The sequence below is a fragment of the Oncorhynchus gorbuscha genome, linkage group LG20, assembly GCF_021184085.1.
Source record: "Oncorhynchus gorbuscha isolate QuinsamMale2020 ecotype Even-year linkage group LG20, OgorEven_v1.0, whole genome shotgun sequence".
Classification (NCBI taxonomy): Eukaryota; Metazoa; Chordata; class Actinopteri; order Salmoniformes; family Salmonidae; genus Oncorhynchus; species Oncorhynchus gorbuscha.
In genome coordinates this window covers 23,828,878-23,847,713 of record NC_060192.1, presented here as the reverse complement: position 1 = coordinate 23,847,713, position 18,836 = coordinate 23,828,878, and the positions used below count along the sequence as shown (strand labels likewise).

Here is an 18,836-nt window from a genome sequence, read left to right as displayed (position 1 = left end):
GGGCAGTGTGGAGTGCAATTGAGATTGCGTTGTCTATGGATATGTTGGGGCGGTATGCAAATTGGAGTGCGTATAGGGTGGCTGGGATGATGGAGTTAATGTGTGCCATAACCAGCCTCTCAAAGCTCTTCATGATTACAGATGTGAGTTCTACAGGGCGGTGGTCATTGTGGCATGAAGCCTTAGAGTTCTCAGGAACAGGAACGATGGAAGGCATCTTAAAGCGTGGGGATTACAGACTGGGACAATGGGAGGTTGAAAATGACCGTGAGTATGCCTGCCAGCTGTTCTGTGCATACTCTGAGAACACGCCTTGGAATACCGTCGGGCCCCGCGCCTTGCGGGTGTTGACCTGATTAAAGACCTTACTCATGTTGGTCTCGGAGAGCAAGATTACCCAATGCTCTGGGTCAGCATTTGACCATCAGGTATTCACAGACGGACAGAGATTTTACACTCAGATGAGAGACTTTTTGACTGATATGCCATCTTGCCAGCAAACAATGTACTGTCCTATTTAAATACAGCCCATTAAAACAATGAAGTACGATGAGGATTATGATCCCAGTTTGACAGGTGGAAAAGCCAGAGTACATCTTCCTATGTCACATTGTATATGAGGGTATCAGGACAGAGATTATGATAAAGCAAGACACATTTCAAGATGTAGGTTTTACCCCATTGGTTTTTGAGATGGAGTAGTGGACCATTGGAATTCCTATACTTGATAACTGGGGATTTATGTATCGATCTACGTGTAGATGTGTTTCTCAATGTTAGGGTGCTGCTGTGGCCTTGGCGTTGACGTAATGACATACCGTACGGGTCTCTCAGGGTGTATATTCATCACGACTGCTTCCAGATATGAGTCAGAATTTTATTTGTAATGAGATCTCGCTGTCTTTGCTCTGATTATTGGAGATCGTCAAATGTCCTTCTCCATGCATATTTATCAGATACAGTTAGGGCCTGCTGCATATCGCACTTGGCTGGTGGGCTGAATTTAGATTTCATAAATATGGATTTTTTTATATTTTTAACCTCACACCCCCACCTGAAAAACAACACAGGACATAACTAAGAGAAGCTGGAATATGATTTTAAACAAAACAACACTACATCGACCACACCTTCAAAAACACCCCATATCACCGTGTTTCCCATCCCACTCTCAACGGTTACAGAGCAGGATGAAAGGAGCGCCGGGTAGGTACGAGAGGAGAGGGGATATTACCCTCCACTGGACAACAGGACAGGGATAACACACACGACGCAGGGCTATATCGTGAATATGGGCAACACAGCTGGAGCATAATATTAGCAGCAACCCCCCCCAGCCATACACATGATATTATCACTTCCATGAGAAAGGATCCATAAAACAAAATGAATGTCAGAATGTATTCTGGTCAAATCACCACTTGGTTTCTTAGCAACGTTACTAACAACCCTCTGAGGAATCCTGTCATCTCCAGTCTCTCCAGGGTTTATGATCTCAATGTTCACGTGTTCTGAACTTCACGACACAGAAAAAAATCATTTTACAGGAAGGGACAGCTTTTTGGCTGCCATTTTGTCTGTGCCATTCACATTCCGACTTAACAGTAGAAGTACTACCATAAAATAAGTGTGGTCATTCCTTGACCAATCAGTAAGCAGGACAGAAGGATAAAGTGTAGGTATGCTGCGGCATGGAGAGCAGATTAGAGCAGTGATGCTGTGGTATGAGTTGCTGGCAGTCGGAGCACGGACTCCATAGCAACCGATAGCATGTGTCCATGCTGGAGACGGCAGGGCTCCACTGGTTCCAGACAGCATGATGAATTACACACCCAGGAGCTGTCAATAAAAAGTGCTTACATTTCCTCTTCAATAAGAGCCCTGCAGCTCATTATGTTGCAGGGGGCAGATGAACATAGACTACCTCCCTGCACAGGCACAGGCACAGGCACAGGCACAGGCACAGGCACAGGCACAGGCACAGGCACAGGCACAGGCACAGGCACAGGCACAGGCACAGGCACAGGCACAGGCACAGGCACACACACGCACACGCACACGCACACAAACACAGAGAGTCTCCAAGAGATAGGTTTATTTATATATCAGCATGATAAGGTCAGCTCATCAATCACTCAAAGATATTACTCTCTTCGGGACACAATATATGTGTAAAAGCATGCATGTATGTGTGTGTATGTCTGTATGTATGCTGGTGTCACTCAGTCAAGGAGGATGTTGTGTGTTGTGTGTTCTGAATTAACATTTAGCTCCTGGGGAGGAATCCCACTCGTGGGCCCTTATTGATTAGCTTAGCGTGGGTTCGGGTCACGTCCAACAGGGCCTGCAGTCTGACAGACAGACTTCCCTCCCCACTGCCCGCCCAGCTCTCGGAGTGTGTGAGAGCTACAGACACATACAGACACACACGCACTCTCACACACACGCACTCTCACACACGCGCACTCTCACACACACGCACTCTCACACGAGATGCTGAGTACTGACTACAGGGGGAGGGGCTAGTGTAAGCAAGAATCTCAAATGATTCCACGATCACCTCACACAAGGATTGGCAAAGGGAAGCAATGGAACCAGCTTCAGTTTCATATATCCATCAGCCATATTGTCCAGGCCTACCACATAGGCCTACAATATGTGTTGAAATTGAGTGTGATGAAAATCCCCTACCGACCAATAAAGGGTCAGAAGTTAGCGTCATCAGCATCAGTAGAATAGAGTGTGTAGTTGAATGTGTGTGTGTGTATCGGCCAGGGCTGTGTCCTGTAATTGGCCTAACAGTCATTGCGGCTCTGTCAGGTGAGGCTGTTTGGTGTAGTAATACCGTCTGCCTCCAGGACAGTTTTACAGCTGTGTTGAAGAGGACGAATGGTCAAATAGAACTGTGAAACCCCTGCAGAATGGCGGCGTTTGAGAAACAGCGTGTCATAAGCCTCTTTGTCTCTGCCGCCAGTCCTGAAAAACACATGCACTGTTTCAACTGTCAAGCTGTTCTGTTCTCCTGCACTAAACGCACGTCTGTGGATGACAAGCAGCTTAGCAGGCCACAAAACCAGAAGGCAATGTCTCTGGGAGAACTAATACTTGTTTCAATCCCGTAGCAACTCAGGTGTCCCTTTCCGTGAGCAGAAAACACTCACACACACGGTTGATTTACTGCAAGTACAGTAATACTGAAAGCTGGGTAATTCAACTCCAATGTTATTCTTAGTTAATCTATTCCTGGTTAATCTACAGTGGGGTGTAATATCCCCTCTCCTCTCCCACTCTGACTGAAACTCTTCTGATTCTTAGTTCAATCTATTCTTAGCTAATCTGTTCTGGACAGCAATATCCCACTGAAGGTTAATCTGTCTGAGAAAATAATCATTTTAGCATGCCATTTCTTGTTCCAATGTTAATTTCAGGTCGACCTCATAATTACACTGAACCACTGTGCTGTCATCCTTCATGAAGGCCGGGAGCTTCATCCCAGAATTCCCTCTGTTCAGCGTGAGCTCCCACTTCAAGCAGCTCCACTTTGAAAAGGGCCCAGGCACTACAGCCCCGGTCCATCACCCTCTACCCTCAAACCCCATCTCACTCCAGCCAGGGTGAATTTAGAGATTACAACTAAACAAAGTGCCCCACTTAAGGTTATTATTGTAATTAACCCAAAGTTCAACCAGGACTTCAAAATAGTCTACTTGAAAAGTTTCTGTCTACAGGAATCCTAGAGGGGCTAGTGAGAAGGAGATGTAAGACTGTTCAGATTCGATTTTTGCGTGTAATTTATATCTCCCAGAATGCATCCCTACAAGTGACAGCATGAGGGAAACAATCAGATAAACAAGCTCATGAATAATCAAATAAAAGTCCATTAAGGGGATTCTAAGGAAGCGGGTGTGGAGGGTGTTATTAACGAACAAGGGATGGAGACCAGGGATGTAAAACAGTGGGCAGAAGAGAAGGTGAGAAAAAAAAAGTCTCTCTGCCTCCGCTAGGCCAGACAATCAATGTGTCGCCCCACGGTGAACACTGGTCTTTACTCTCATCACCAGCAGCACACACACCAGCCCCCGCGACTCCCCCACGCACACACACCCACGCCCAGATAAAATGCCCGAGAATTGTACAGTACGCAGTACTTATAAGTGTCAGAGTGTGTTTCTGCATCTGTCATGGCATCCGTGTACCAATGTGCGTGTTACTGAAGTGCACTAGTATGAACAATCTGGCCACACACTAATTACTGTTTATCTAGGCAGCAAACTAGGTGAGGTTTTTTTATGTGTGGGGAGAGTGTGAGCAGTTTGACAGCTGCTTCCCCTCTAGCCAAGGCTAATTTAAGGAGAGCGATCCTGGCTGAGACAAATGGTCTGAAACGTTTAATAATGAACCCCACTTGATCGTGATAAAACAGAGGGCAGTGAGCACAGTCTAACTGACCCATTGTATTTGTGTGAAGTCGGGTCAACTGTGTGACGGTACTGGGTGCGTTCCAATGTCATGCCAGGTCCTCTATGATTAATGACCTGATGTTGTATCTTCTACTTGATAGAAGGATAATAGACATTTGGAATAGATTTGAGCTGTACTGTACTTGTGTCTTTCAAAATGTACATGGAAACAATTCAAACATGGAGATTTGATCAAATGATTCAAGCTGAGAGATGATGAATATGACTGAATGTTGCAGGTTTGTATTCATTAAAGAGCCCCATTAGCTGCTTCCAAGGCTTCCAAGTTAAATACAATATGAAATATTACATGACATGACATTTCATAACACTTGTCACAACACATTAAGGGTGTTCCCTCAGGCCTCAGGTTGTGTGCAGGCAGGTGTTACATGGGTTGGTGGTCTGTGTGTGGGGGTAAGTGGTGTACCTATAGAGCTTGGGGATCAGGGGTGGGTCTCAGGAGGGGTATTCACTCTGAGCCATTTCAAATGCAACAACTACACTTCATCATGGATTAAAAGAGCCACACCCCTGCGTACCTTCACTTGCCAAACACGCCCACATTACAGTAAAGCGGTCCATGCCTAGGGGCAATACTCCTGCCTTCTTTAAAGGAATGCCCCCTCCAACACAGGGGGGATTAGTCCTGGGAAATAGGCAGGGGAGTTACATCTGGGATCAGGGGAGAGAGAGAGAGAGAGAGAGAGAGAGAGAGAGAGAGAGAGAGAGAGAGAGAGAGAGAGAGAGAGAGAGAGAGAGAGAGAGAGAGAGAGAGAGAGAGAGAGAGAGAGAGAGAGAGAGAGAGAGAGAGAGAGAGAGAGAGAGAGAGAGAGAGAGAGAGAGAGAGAGAGAGAGAGAGAGAGAGAGAGAGAGAGAGAGAGAGAGAGAGAGAGAGAGAGAGAGAGAGAGAGAGAGAGAGAGAGAGAGAGAGAGAGAGAGAGAGAGAGAGAGAGAGAGAGAGAGAGAGAGAGAGAGAGAGAGGAGAGGGAGAGGGGGAGGGAGAGAGAGAGAGAATGGGAGAGAGAGAGAGAGATGGGAGAGAGAGAGAGAGAGAGAGAGAGAGAGAGAGAGAGAGAGAGAGAGAGAGAGAGAGAGAGAGAGAGAGAGAGAGAGAGAGAGAGAGAATGGGATTGCATTTCCTAAAGCTGGCAGTCATGCAGTGAAGGCAGAGTCATGCAGTAAAGGCAGTCATGCAGTGAAGGCAGAGTCATGCAGTGAAGGCAGTCATGCAGTGAAGGCAGTCATGCAGTGAAGGCAGTCATGCAGTGAAGGCAGTCATGCAGTGAAGGCAGAGTCATGCAGTGAAGGCAGTCATGCAGTGAAGGCAGAGTCATGCAGTGAAGGCAGAGTCATGCAGTGAAGGCAGTCATGCAGTGAAGGCAGTCATGCAGTGAAAGCAGTCATGCAGTGAAGGCAGAGTCATGCAGTGAAGGCAGTCATGCAGTGAAGGCAGTCATGCAGTGAAGGCAGTCATGCAGTGTCCACTACTACTGTACACAACTGCATCTCAGTCTCCCCCTTCTCTCTGTCTACCTCCCTCCCTCTCTCAGTGGTGCTGCTGTGGGGGCCTGATCTATGGCACAGAGTGGCGTTGAACGGATGAGAGTAGGCGAGAGGAGGATGTATGAGTGATGCTGGGGGAAAGCGTGAATGGGAGGTACACTCATTTCTGACGCGTGAGCTGTTCTTGCGAGCGGTTCTCGACCCGACAGAAAGAGGGCTTTGATTTAGCTGGGGGTCCAGGGCATCCTGGATGGGCACCATCCATCTTGCAAAGTAATTACATTATGAGCATTTCCATTGGAGGGAGGAGGGCAGAAGCTGGGGGATCTCAATGGCTTTATAAATCACATTCACTAGAAACTCACTAGAAACTCACTAGAAACTCACTAGAAACTAGAAATTAGATAGAGGGTTCTATTATATTTCATACTTTGTAAAAAAAAAAAAAAAGACTGTCCAACACTGCTGTCAGACCTTAGAAATAGCATTTTAAAATTAGAGTTTGGGAGCTAGGACGAAAGAGATATTGTGGAAATGTTCAGGTAAAACTTTACTAACTTTAGTAGCTTTTCAGCTACTCATTTTATTTGGGGCTAGATTCCGTCCGTACCGCGGAAGATCTGCATTATAGCATGATTTAAATTAAGGTTATTTCCAATTGAGCAGACATACAGTGGGGAGAACAAGTATTTGATACACTGCCGATTTACAGTGGGGAGAACAAGTATTTGATACACTGCCGATTTTGCAGGTTTTCCTACTTACAAAGCATGTAGAGGTCTGTAATTTTTATCATAGGTACACTTCAACTGTGAGAGACGGAATCTAAAACAAAAATCCAGAAAATCATTGTATGATTTTTAAGTAATTAATTGGCATTTTATTGCATGACATAAGCGGTCTCTGCAAACACAGGAACATTGCCTTTAAATTTCAATCAAACTATAGCGAGGATCATCCGCGATACGGATTAAATCTAGGCCTTATTTGAGTTAACTAAGGATTGTTATGATTGGCTTTAGCAACATTACTATACAGTAGTTTGCAAAGTAACGCTGATTAAGCCTGAAATTAAAAGATAGAAGCAATTTACTGTATGCATTTGATTAATGAGGTTGATCACATGCACAACACACATGCAAGCACACACACACACACACACACACACACACACACACACACACACACACACACACACACACACACACACACACACACACACACACACACACACACACACACACACACACACACACACACACACACACACACACACACACAGCGGAGGCTGCTGAGGGGAGGACAGGTCATAATAATGTCTGAAACGGCGCAAATGGGATGGCATCAAACACATGGTTTCCATTTGATACCATTCCACCAATTCCACTCCAGTCATTACCACGAGCCCATCCTTCCCAATTATGGTGCCATCAACATCCTGTGACACACACACACACACACACACACACACACACACACACACACACACACACACACACACACACACACACACACACACACACACACACACACACACACACACACACACACACACACACACACACACACACACACACACACACACACACACACACACACTCTTGCTCTCCCTGCCACCTCCTCTCTCTCAGGACAAGAATTAGAATTCTGACAAAACGTGTCTTAAATGGGGTTACTATCCTCTTCCCTTTGTCTTAAGGGTCAGTAACCACACACCCCCAGTCACGTCCTGTCTCATAGTGGACTTAGCTAGCATTAGCACGTACACCCGACCCTAGCATGGACAGAATAGTTAGTGGTGTGAGATGGAACAGAGTAAATAGGCATTTCAACGTTATAGCTTTAACCGGTGCTAACTTGTGTATTATAAACTGGGTGGTTCGAGCACTGAATGCTGATTCGCTGACAGCTGTGGTACATTATATCAGACCGTATACCAGGGGTATGACAAAGCATTTATTTTCCCCCTCTAATTACATTGGTAACCAGTTTATAATAGAAATAGGGCACTTGAGGGTGTTTGTGGTAAATGCCACGTTGCGTTGGCCTAAGAACAGCCCTAAGCCGTGGTATATTGGCCATATACCACACCTTCTAGGGCCGTATTGCTTAAATATTGGGGGTTGGTAGGTTGGCCTGGCTTGATGTTTCTCCTGAGGAGCCAGCTGCATGTCACTCAGGTCTGCAGCAGATACAAGACTTGCTCTCTATCCCTTGACTCAAACCCAATAACGTTTGCAATATCTTAATTATTTAATATGTGTGTGTAGCTTACAGAGTTCACATCAATACACATTCATCTTATTTTTAGTTGGCCAAAGAGTTGATGAGGTGATGGCTGGATATCTTTTTTTTTTTTAGCAATGTCCGATATAGAACACGTGAGGTGCCCCACAGGGGCAACAAAATATGCAACTATGTGCAATGAAAACCAATGAAGCAGAAATAATTGACCTATTTGGAGGTAGACTGGCATCGTATCACTTCTACACCGATAAATAAGACAAGCAATATTTGTATTTGTTTTTATTGCTGATAGTCGGGATTGTTTTTCTATGCCAGTCTTGGCCGAGAACCTGAACTATGCAAAATGAAAGTTTCATTTGATATCCGAATTTGGCGTGCCTGAAACGCTCCTCTTCAACCTGTCTCCGTCCACGGGGGGAGGTGCTGAAAGACTAAAGGTGCTAAAGACTTAAGCAGGAAGGCACCCTTCACGTTTCTCTACAGCGGCTCTCTCGGGGCACTGTCTATCTCCCTGGCTGCAGAAAACATCTCATTTCTCCAGCTTTAAATGAGGTTTTTCAATATTTTCTAAAACTTATGTATTTTTAAGTTTGCTTTGTTTTAGCAACAGATCCTTCCATTTATTGATTTAAGTGGGGAAGACGCTAAAATTAAATGCGCAAATTATTATGTGACGTCATATCGCTGCATGAGGTGGAAAGAATGTTTGGGGGCCACTCCTGTAATGAAATTATTTATTTATTTTTATGAAATTGCTGTTGGACGTGATAATTTCGAGTCAGCCTGGTAATCTCCATACACCTAATTTATCTATCTCCGCCCGTAGGCAAGTCATGGCTAAGGCTAACAGTATGGGAAATGTCCAGAGGGCTCAAGTCAACTCATAAATATCACCATAGCTCATGTATGAGAGCAGAGCAGTGATCTACCTACAATGAGTATACAAAATATTAGGAATAGTGTTTTGTACATTCAGTACACCTTCCTAATATCGAGTTGCACCCAATTTTTCCCTCAGAACAGCTTAAATTCGTCGGGGCATGGACTCTACAAGTTATCGAAAACATTCTACAGGGATTTTGGCCCATGTTGACGCCACAGTTGTGTCAAGTTGGCTCGATGTCCTTTGGACATACACAAGGGAAACTGTTGAATGTGAAAAACCCAGCAGCGTTGCAGTTCTTGACACACTCAAACCAGTGCACCTGGCACCCTCTACCATATCCTGTTCAAAGGCACTTAAATATTTTGTCTTGTCCATTCACCCACTCTTTTGTATCTGGTCCTATCACGGTTTCACCAAATGTTTGGTTTAGAGGTCAACATTTTTACCTATCAGTGGCTTCGTTGACAACTTTGACTCTCTCTCTCTCTCTCTCTCTCGTAACATTTCCAGAGTGAAACGTATCTTCAGCACCTCTGTGTTATATAAGAGCCTGAGAATGAAATATGGCTAGTGATATAGGATGATGTAGAGATGGTTATGTGATACGGTATGGAGATTGTTGTGTCAGGGATGATGTAGAGATGGTTATAATATAATAATATATGCCATTTAGCAGACACTTTTATCCAAAGCAAATTATAGTTAAGCGTACATACATTTTATGTTCGGGTGGTTCCGGGAATCGAACGCACTATCCTTCATTGTAAGTGTCAAGTTCCAGCAACTGAGCTACAGAAGACTATATAGTAGGAGGTGACTAGCATAGATTAGTTATGAGGAGGAGGGTGGGGGGGCACCCAATCATAATCATTTGTCTCAAGGGCACTCCATGTTACTGTAACATAAACAACCAATATACCATTCCACAATCACCACCACATACATCAATGGTTTGAAATGAACTTGTAGAATATCTATAAGAGGCCTTAATGATGGAGCGTGAGCTTTAAATTGAACCAAGTCTTGATCAGGCTCAGCAGCCTTTTGATAAATGGTTAGTAGCCTGCATTAGTTCAGATGCTTGTTATATTATACATCATAATCTGGGAGGCCAGATGCTCACCTTCAGGGAGCATTGCATGCTTTAACTAGAGCACATCACACATTCCAGCATGCTTCATTATACAGCACTGTACACTACCGCTTGGCGCTAAAAAGTAAGCTAAGCCCACTGAGGTATACATCACTTGTAATGGGGACAATGACGTTGCTCAACTCAGGCTGAAACAAATGTGTGGCCAGGTGGAAAGCCCAACCATCGTGATGAATACAGGCTGGAGGACTGCTACAGGCACGCTACAAATGAACTTTAGGGCCAGTGCCTACAGAACCTCTTGTCTGCCCTGCTGTGATTCAGTGGCTGCCTCAGTCTGTTTAGCTATCTGCTTTCCATCTGGTTTACGTGTGCTTGTTTGGCTTGTCTCCTACAACTACTGCTGAAACCCCGTCCCTAAACTGTAGTCCAGCTGGGATCGGAGTTTCCAAACAAATGAATAATTAGAGTCCGTTTTTTGGAAAAGCCGTTATAAACTGTATCGCTGTTTTTTGGCAAAGCCGTTATAAACTGTATCGCTGTTTTTTGGCAAAGCCGTTATAAACTGTATCGCCGTTCGTTGTGCAACGGTGTGAATCCCTTTTCTCCAGCAAAGTGATGGTGGATTTATTCCCCGAAAATCCACTGGCGGTCCGCTGACTCCACAAACAGATATCGGCAGGTCCTCCCGTCACTCCCTTTGTGTTGGGTTTTTCCTTCTGGTTGACCTCTCAAGCCAAGGAAGCACTATGTCCTGTGGCATCGGGGCCTAACAGACACCCACAGGAGCCACTTACACACTGATCCCTGGCCCCTAGAAACACAGAGGGAACCCAGGGAACCAGTTAAGACTGGATACCCTGCAACAGACTTACACACATAGAGGCTCTACTCCAGCTCTGTTAAAAATAGATTCTCTCTTCCCCATGACCTGTCCTTCACCACAACCCTTGATTATCTCTGTAATGTCGCATGGTGGATGCTACAAGGCCCTCTGGAATGTGAAATGAAGAAATGGGACAGAAGAAGCTCTGCATCATGTTGTCGTGATGTGAATTGATGGTGACATGTAGCAGAGGAATGTCCATACGGTTTGTGCTCAGGAAATAATTGCTCCCTGGCCATGACTAAGGGACTAGTTGGGGACAGTATCTAGAGGCTAATTAGACAACACTGGGTTTAATTAGGAAGACTTCGTCTCCATCATTTACAATGTTGATTTCAATCATCTCTACACAACACACATGACATTTACGGTCGGGAGGTCACAAGCTTGCAACAAAGGTGACATGTTTGACCACAGAGAATACATCAGTTCCCTGTTTCTCCTTCTACTAATACAGTAAAGCTCTAATTTCACTCTTCACATGCTAAATAATACTAGCAATCTTTCCGTCAGGCCTCTATAGCCTGTCAGTCGCAGCTCATGATGGGGAACGCAACAAAGGAATCTCCTTAGTCAGCAGCTGCAGCGGAGGCATGTGCAGGGAGACCAGTCACTGTTGCTCTACGACCCGGCCAGCAAAACACTGGCTCACTGGGGTTAGGCACATCATATCACACATCCCAGCAAATAAGCACGGTTCATTGGGCCACGTTGAGAGCTTTTTAGAACCTGGCACCATCACATGACAGGCAGCTGCTGAAATATAGATCTTGCCTTGAGAAAAGTCTTGAGTGCAGATGATGATTCACACCCTACACGGGTCTGTTTGGTGTGAAGCCTGTGAATGTAGCAAATTGTGGGGAAAAAATAACAGCTGGCTACATTAAGGTGGTGAAAAGGTCAATAAAAGTGCTGAACTGAGATCAGCCATATGTGAAAAATGACTGCACGGACATCATTTGTATGCACAAGAGGCAAGTGTACTCTGAGATTTCCTGTACGCTGAGAGAACTGTACAGAGGTCAGCTTAATGTGAGATAGGGGCTGTACTGATATCGGCCTGATGTGTGTGTGAGAGAGGACTAGCGAACAGCTGGATGAGAAATTAACCTGTACAAAAAATGACCTTAATATACATGGTGAAGACATGGACGACAGCTTTACTGGCCACACAATGCAGCGTTTTATGTAAACAACCGTATTTACTCTACCAAGAAGAAATGTCTACATTTATACTCGCCCAACATTTCACTTCATATTGCCATAGAAGTGGAATATGAGATGGCATGGTTATAAAGTTTGACTTAGGACAAAAACAAAAACAAAATAATAGAACATGAAATAAATGCTCATAACATAACCAACTGCCTTAAAGTGAACATTTGAGTGTGAAGGAAGCAGGCTCCACCCACCCTGGCCCCTGATGATGGTTTAAATGTTAATCCAGCTGTGGTAGATGCCTACAGGCTGGCACTGTGTAAGACAGAACACACAGTAGTTGTGCCAGAAACCAGAGAAGAAGCACATACTCAGGGGTTGGTGCAAACTGAACATCGCCGTACACCCTTCATTATTCATGTGCTCTGAGGAAAGGCTCCATACATGCATCCAAGATGAACTCACTGCTAGGTTACATCCCTATAACCCTTCCCTGGGCCTGCTCCTTCCTGCTCCTTCCCTGGGCCTGGCCTGCTCCTTCCCTGGGCCTGGCCTGCTCCTTCCCTGGGCCTGGCCTGCTCCTTCCCTGGGCCTGGCCTGCTCCTTCCCTGGGCCTGGCCTGCTCCTTCCCTGGGCCTGGCCTGCTCCTTCCTGCTCCTTCCCTGGGCCTGGCCTGCTCCTTCCCTGGGCCTGGCCTGCTCCTTCCTGCTCCTTCCCTGGGCCTGGCCTGCTCCTTCCCTGGGCCTGGCCTGCTCCTTCCTGCTCCTTCCCTGGGCCTGGCCTGCTCCTTCCCTGGGCCTGGCCTGCTCCTTCCCTGGGCCTGGCCTGCTCCTTCCCTGGGCCTGGCCTGCTCCTTCCCTGGGCCTGGCCTGCTCCTTCCCTGGGCCTGGCCTGCTCCTTCCCTGGGCCTGGCCTGCTCCTTCCTCCTTCCCTGGGCCTGGCCTGCTCCTTCCCTGGGCCTGGCCTGCTCCTTCCTTCCTTCCCTGGGCCTGGCCTGCTCCTTCCCTGGGCCTGGCCTGCTCCTTCCCTGGGCCTGGCCTGCTCCTTCCTGCTCCTTCCTTGGCCTGCTCCTTCCCTGGGCCTGGCCTGCTCCTTCCCTGGGCCTGGCCTGCTCCTTCCCTGGGCCTGGCCTGCTCCTTCCCTGGGCCTGGCCTGCTCCTTCCCTGGGCCTGGCCTGCTCCTTCCTGCTCCTTCCCTGGGCCTCTTCCCTGGGCCTGGCCTTCCTCCTTCCCCTGGGCCTGGCCTGGGCCTCCTTCCCTGGGCCTGGCCTGCTCCTTCCTGCTCCTTCCCCTGGGCCTGGCCTGCTCCTTCCCTGGGCCTGGCCTGCTTCCTGCTCCTTCCCTGGGCCTGGCCTGCTCCTTCCTGGGCCTGGCCTGCTCCTTCCCTGGGCCTGGCCTGCTCCTTCCTGCTCCTTCCCTGGGCCTGGCCTGCTCCTTCCTGGGCCTGGCCTGCTCCCTGCTCCTTCCCTGGGCCTGGCCTGCTCCTTCCCTGGGCCTGGCCTGCTCCTTCCCTGGGCCTGGCCTGGCCTGGCCTGCTCCTTCCCTGGGCCTGGCCTGCTCCTTCCCTGGGCCTGGCCTGCTCCTTCCTGCTCCTTCCCTGGGCCTGGCCTGCTCCTTCCCTGGGCCTGGCCTGCTCCTTCCCTGGGCCTGGCCTGCTCCTTCCCTGGGCCTGGCCTGCTCCTTCCCTGGGCCTGGCCTGCTCCTTCCTGCTCCTTCCCTGGGCCTGGCCTGCTCCTTCCCTGGGCCTGGCCTGCTCCTCCTTTCCCTGGGCCTGGCCTGCTCCTTCCTGCTCCTTCCCTGGGCCTGGCCTGCTCCTTCCCTGGGCCTGGCCTGCTCCTTCCCTGGGCCTGGCCTGCTCCTTCCTGCTCCCCTGGGCCTGGCCTGCTCCTTCCCTGCTCCTTCCTTACTGTTTCTCCTTCCCTGGGCCTGGCCTGCTCCTTCCTGCTCCTTCCTGGGCCTGGCCTGCTCCTTCCCTCCTTCCCTGGGCCTGGCCTGCTCCTTCCCTGGGCCTGGCTCCTTCCCTGGGCCTGGCCTGCTCCTTCCTGGGCCTGGCCTGGCCTGCTCCTTCCCTGGGCCTGGCCCTGCTCCTTCCCTGGGCCTGGCCCTGGCCTGCTCCTTCCCTGGGCCTGGCCCGCCTCCTTCCCTGGGCCTGGCCCGCTCCTTCCCTGGGCCTTCCTTCCCTGGGCCTGGCCCGCTCCTTCCCTGGGCCTGGCCCGCTCCTTCCCTGGGCCTGGCCCGCTCCTTCCCTGGGCCTGGCCCGCTCCTTCCCTGGGCCTGGCCCGCTCCTTCCCTGGGCCTGGCCCGCTCCTTCCCTGGGCCTGGTCCGCTCCTTCCCTGGGCCTGGCCTGCTCCACTCACAGTCATACTAAGATCCTCCAACAGAAACTCTTCATATAGATGCAATACAGGTCTACTAAGTGACTCTTTCTCAGCAACAGGGAATTAGAATTACTTTGTGGATGATAATTAATGGTAATTTTTGTAGGAGTTTATACATGTTTCTTAAGGCGAAATCAAGTCTGTCATTTCAAAGTGAAAATTACAAACTAGAGGAGCCTTTTTAAACACAATCCATGTCTCAATTGTCTCAAGGCTTAAAAATCCTTATTTAACCTGTCTCCTCCCCTTCATCTACACTGATTGAAGTGGATTTAACAAGTGACATCAATAAGGGATCATAACTTTCACCTGGATTCACCTGGTCAGTCTATGTCATGGAAAGAGCAGGTGTTCTTAATGTTTTGTACACTCAGTGTAGTATGTTTGTGCTGTGAGCATTTCGAAGTGTGAATAATGAGTGTTCCTCATAGGTGAGAGTAGCCCCTGAAGCTCTACACCCTCCCTTGCATTTAGACTTTGATGTGATGGCAGCGTTATGACACAGCAGGTGCTGCTCCTGGCATGGGGCCAGGGCACAGACCATAGAACTGGACACAACCTGTTGGTTTTAGCCAGTGGAAGATCCCTGAGTTCTAACTTTAAATAAAAGAATAAGAATGACAGATCCCAAAATGCTGTACATTAACCACTGCTCAACTCAGAGGGCTCTGGTCCCATAGAAACGGACACTCTTTTTCACAACCCTCCGAGTCATTGGAGTGATAGCATAAGTAGCTTTAACTTTAAAATCATCCATGACGAGTTACAGGTGCTAAGACTAGTAGTTGTACAAGTAGTAGTGGTAGTGCGTTGCTAGGTAACGACGACGTAAACAATGCCACTTCATATGAATGTGGCAATGTGTATGTCGTCTCATATATCATGCGCAGGAGAGGCTCTAAACAATGGGGATTTCAAACCACCCGTTGTATAACTCTCCGTACATCATGTATGCATTTTAGACGTTCCCGGAGTCATTAGAGGGTAAAGGTCGGAGCACTAGCTGATTAGGACCCTGTCCGTAAGATCAGTGGGCAATGCGAGGTGGATCCACCATCATTAAGAAGGCTAAGCCCTATTACAAGTGTATCCTCGACCTCCATCTGAACAGAGGTCCTCTTGTCTGAGCTGAATTCTGCCATTGACTGAGTACTGCCCAACCAGCACTGAATATAAATGTGCCCCTCTCCTTGGATGCGAGTGTGTGCATCGCTTGCATAGTCACAATGCACACTCCTGTGATACCAATACCAATGCACACTCCTGTGATACCAATACCAATGCACACTCCTGTGATACCAATACCAATGCACACTCCTGTGATACCAATACCAAAGCACACTCCTGTGATACCAATACCAATGCACACTCCTGTGATACCAATACCAATACACACTCCTGTGATACCAATGCACACTCCTGTGATACCAATACCAATACACACTCCTGTGATACCAATGCACACTCCTGTGATACCAATGCACACTCCTGTGATACCAATGCACACTCCTGTGATACCAATACCAATGCACACTCCTGTGATACCAATACCAATACACACTCCTGTGATACCAATGCACACTCCTGTGATACCAATACACACTCCTGTGATACCAAAGCACACTCCTGTGATACCAATACCAATGCACACTCCTGTGATACCAATACCAATGCACACTCCTGTGATACCAATACCAATGCACACTCCTGTGATACCAAAACAGTCGAGAAGAACTACTGAATATAAGAGCAGCGTCAACTCACCATCAGTACGACCAGGAATATGACTTTCCCGATGCGGATCCTGTGTTCTGCCTTCCACCCAGGACAACGGAATGGATCCCAGCCTGCGACCCAAAACAAAGACGTCGTAAAAGAGGGAATCGTAGCAATCTTCTGGTCAGTCCCTACACCCAAACAAGGGCACTGCGTTCATCCACCTCTGGCCTGCTCGCCTCCCTACCACTGAGGAAGTACAGCTCCCGCTCAGCCCAGTCAAAACTGTTCGCTGCTCTGGCCCCCCAATGGTGGAACAAACTCCCTCACGACGCCAGGACAGCGGAGTCAATCACCACCTTCCGGAGACACCTGAAACCCCACCTCTTTAAGGAATACCTAGGATAGGATAAGTATTCCCTCTCACCCCCCCCTTTAAGATTTAGATGCACTATTGTAAAGTGACTGTTCCACTGGATGTCATAAGGTGAATGCACCAATTTGTAAGTCGCTCTGGATAAGAGCGTCTGCTAAATGACTTAAATGTAAATGTAAATGTAAAACCAATGCACACTCCTGTGATACCAATACCAATACACACTCCTGTGATACCAATACCAATACACACTCCTGTGATACCAATACCAATACACACTCCTTTGATGTGCATCTGATTATACCTGTGTGTGTATATTTTACATGTGTGACAATGAGGGTGTATGTTGATGATAGTGACCAATATTAAATATTACCTAAATAAATCACACAGATCAATACATGATATCAAAAATACAGCAATCTATTTCACCGGTATGGCAGAGGGATCTGGCACGCTCACACTAAGAGCACATACAACCATTATCTATCAAGTGAAAAAAATCTATCAATCCCTACGTAGCCAAAGGGCTACCGATGGGCGCAATTAATTCCCTAAATGGTTCCTCGACTGGTAAGCAGCACGACTGGCCCGACTGATATGCCCCAGTCCGCCCGCCGTAGCCTATCATTTGATCATGTCCTGATTCAAATCAAATCGGATGCTGACCATCTTGGTTCCATTTTATTCTCTGGTAAAACGGAAAGACACGTCGGCATCGCGGGTTGCTCTGCGGATATTAGCCAGCCATAATGTTAGCGTAAAAACCTCAGGGGGCGACATCTTATCAACAGGCAAAGGCCACTGAAATAGCACACTATTGAAACGAAGGAAAACATTTGTATTACACATTCGCATGAAGGTTTGCCAATATTGACAACTAATTTCCCAACGGTGACAGTGCGCCAGGATCGATTATACGAAGGAGATACGGAACAACAGCGTCACACCGATGCTTGCGCACACAAAAGCTATAGGAAATCATGAACATTATTTTTTAAAAGGGAGGAATAGGCTTACCCAAAATATTCCCGGTAAACGTGAGAACGCGAGGGTCTCCCTTGAAGATGCGTCTGGTTTTCTCTCTTTGCTTGTTTCGGATGATGTTTCACGCCATTTCTTTTGCAAGATTATTTCTCATTAAAGTGAGGTGTCGCAGGCTTTCGTACATCAATTCACCTTCTCCGTGTCGATCTGTCCCCCCTTTCCCCCAAAAAATAATACCTCTTAATGCCCCCACCTCCTCTCGTTCCTCTTTCTGACAACACCCTTCTCTCTCTCCCTAGTCGACAGATAGCTTACCACATTTTTGAGTTCGTAAGAGAAAGGCAGAGAACAAAATAAAACAATAATAGAAACAAATGCGTGTGACGCATTAGCGTTAACTCAAAGCAAAGGATGCTCGTCTTCTCTCCTTTCCATGGTGATACATTTCCACGGTGCCTCCCTCTGTTGTGAGAAGGCCTACATTAACTCATTATTTAAATTAATAAAATAAAGACGCTCCAAACAGGGTGTCAGACCTCTCCTCTGCGTACTTGCGTTGTCGCTCTGCTTTAATTCTTCTTTGATGTTTTATATCGGCAACAAAGGGGAGCTATGAATGGATCATCCGTTTCGTTGTTGCCTCGTTTGGCATATCATAATGACTTTTACAGGATTGTAATGATGTTAATTATTTTGCAGCCCCGACAGATCCATCAATGCCTCACTCGTGAAGATTCTTCGGCTAGTGCCTGAGAAGAGATGCTGTGTCTCATCTCTCCTCTATCTACCTCTCTCACACGCACTTTCTCTATCTCTCTCTCTCTCTCTCTCTCTCTCTCTCTCTCTCTCTCTCTCTCTCTCTCTCTCTCTCTCTCTCTCTCTCTCTCTCTCTCTCTCTCTCTCTCTCTCTCTCACACACACACACACACACACACTTCTCTCTCTCTCTCTCTCTTTTTTAAAACACTCACGCTCATTCGAATTCACTCAAAGCTACCGCAGATTGAGTGTGTGTCCCATTTGTGCCATCGGTCGCTGCTTGCCACATTATGTTACAATTTTCTCTTGCAGTGATCATTTTTTACGAATAGACAGCGAAGATAGGAGGAGGCATTATTGTCAGCCGAAGCCAATCTATATCTG

At 47.3% G+C, this 18,836-nt stretch overlaps 1 protein-coding gene across 2 annotated transcripts in view; it reads right to left on the bottom strand.

Annotated features, from left to right (window-relative positions):
• LOC124007250 (neuroligin-2-like) overlaps nucleotides 1-18,514 on the bottom strand; it is a 97,489-nt gene extending 78,975 nt beyond the window's left edge. Inside the window, exon 1 of one of the 2 annotated variants that reach the window (XM_046317680.1) lies at nucleotides 17,727-18,514. The gene's annotated coding sequence lies outside the window, so the exon portion shown is untranslated. The remainder of the gene's footprint in view (nucleotides 1-17,726) is intronic. The other variant, XM_046317681.1, reaches the window with a different exon arrangement.
• Nucleotides 18,515-18,836: the final 322 nt, after the last annotated feature.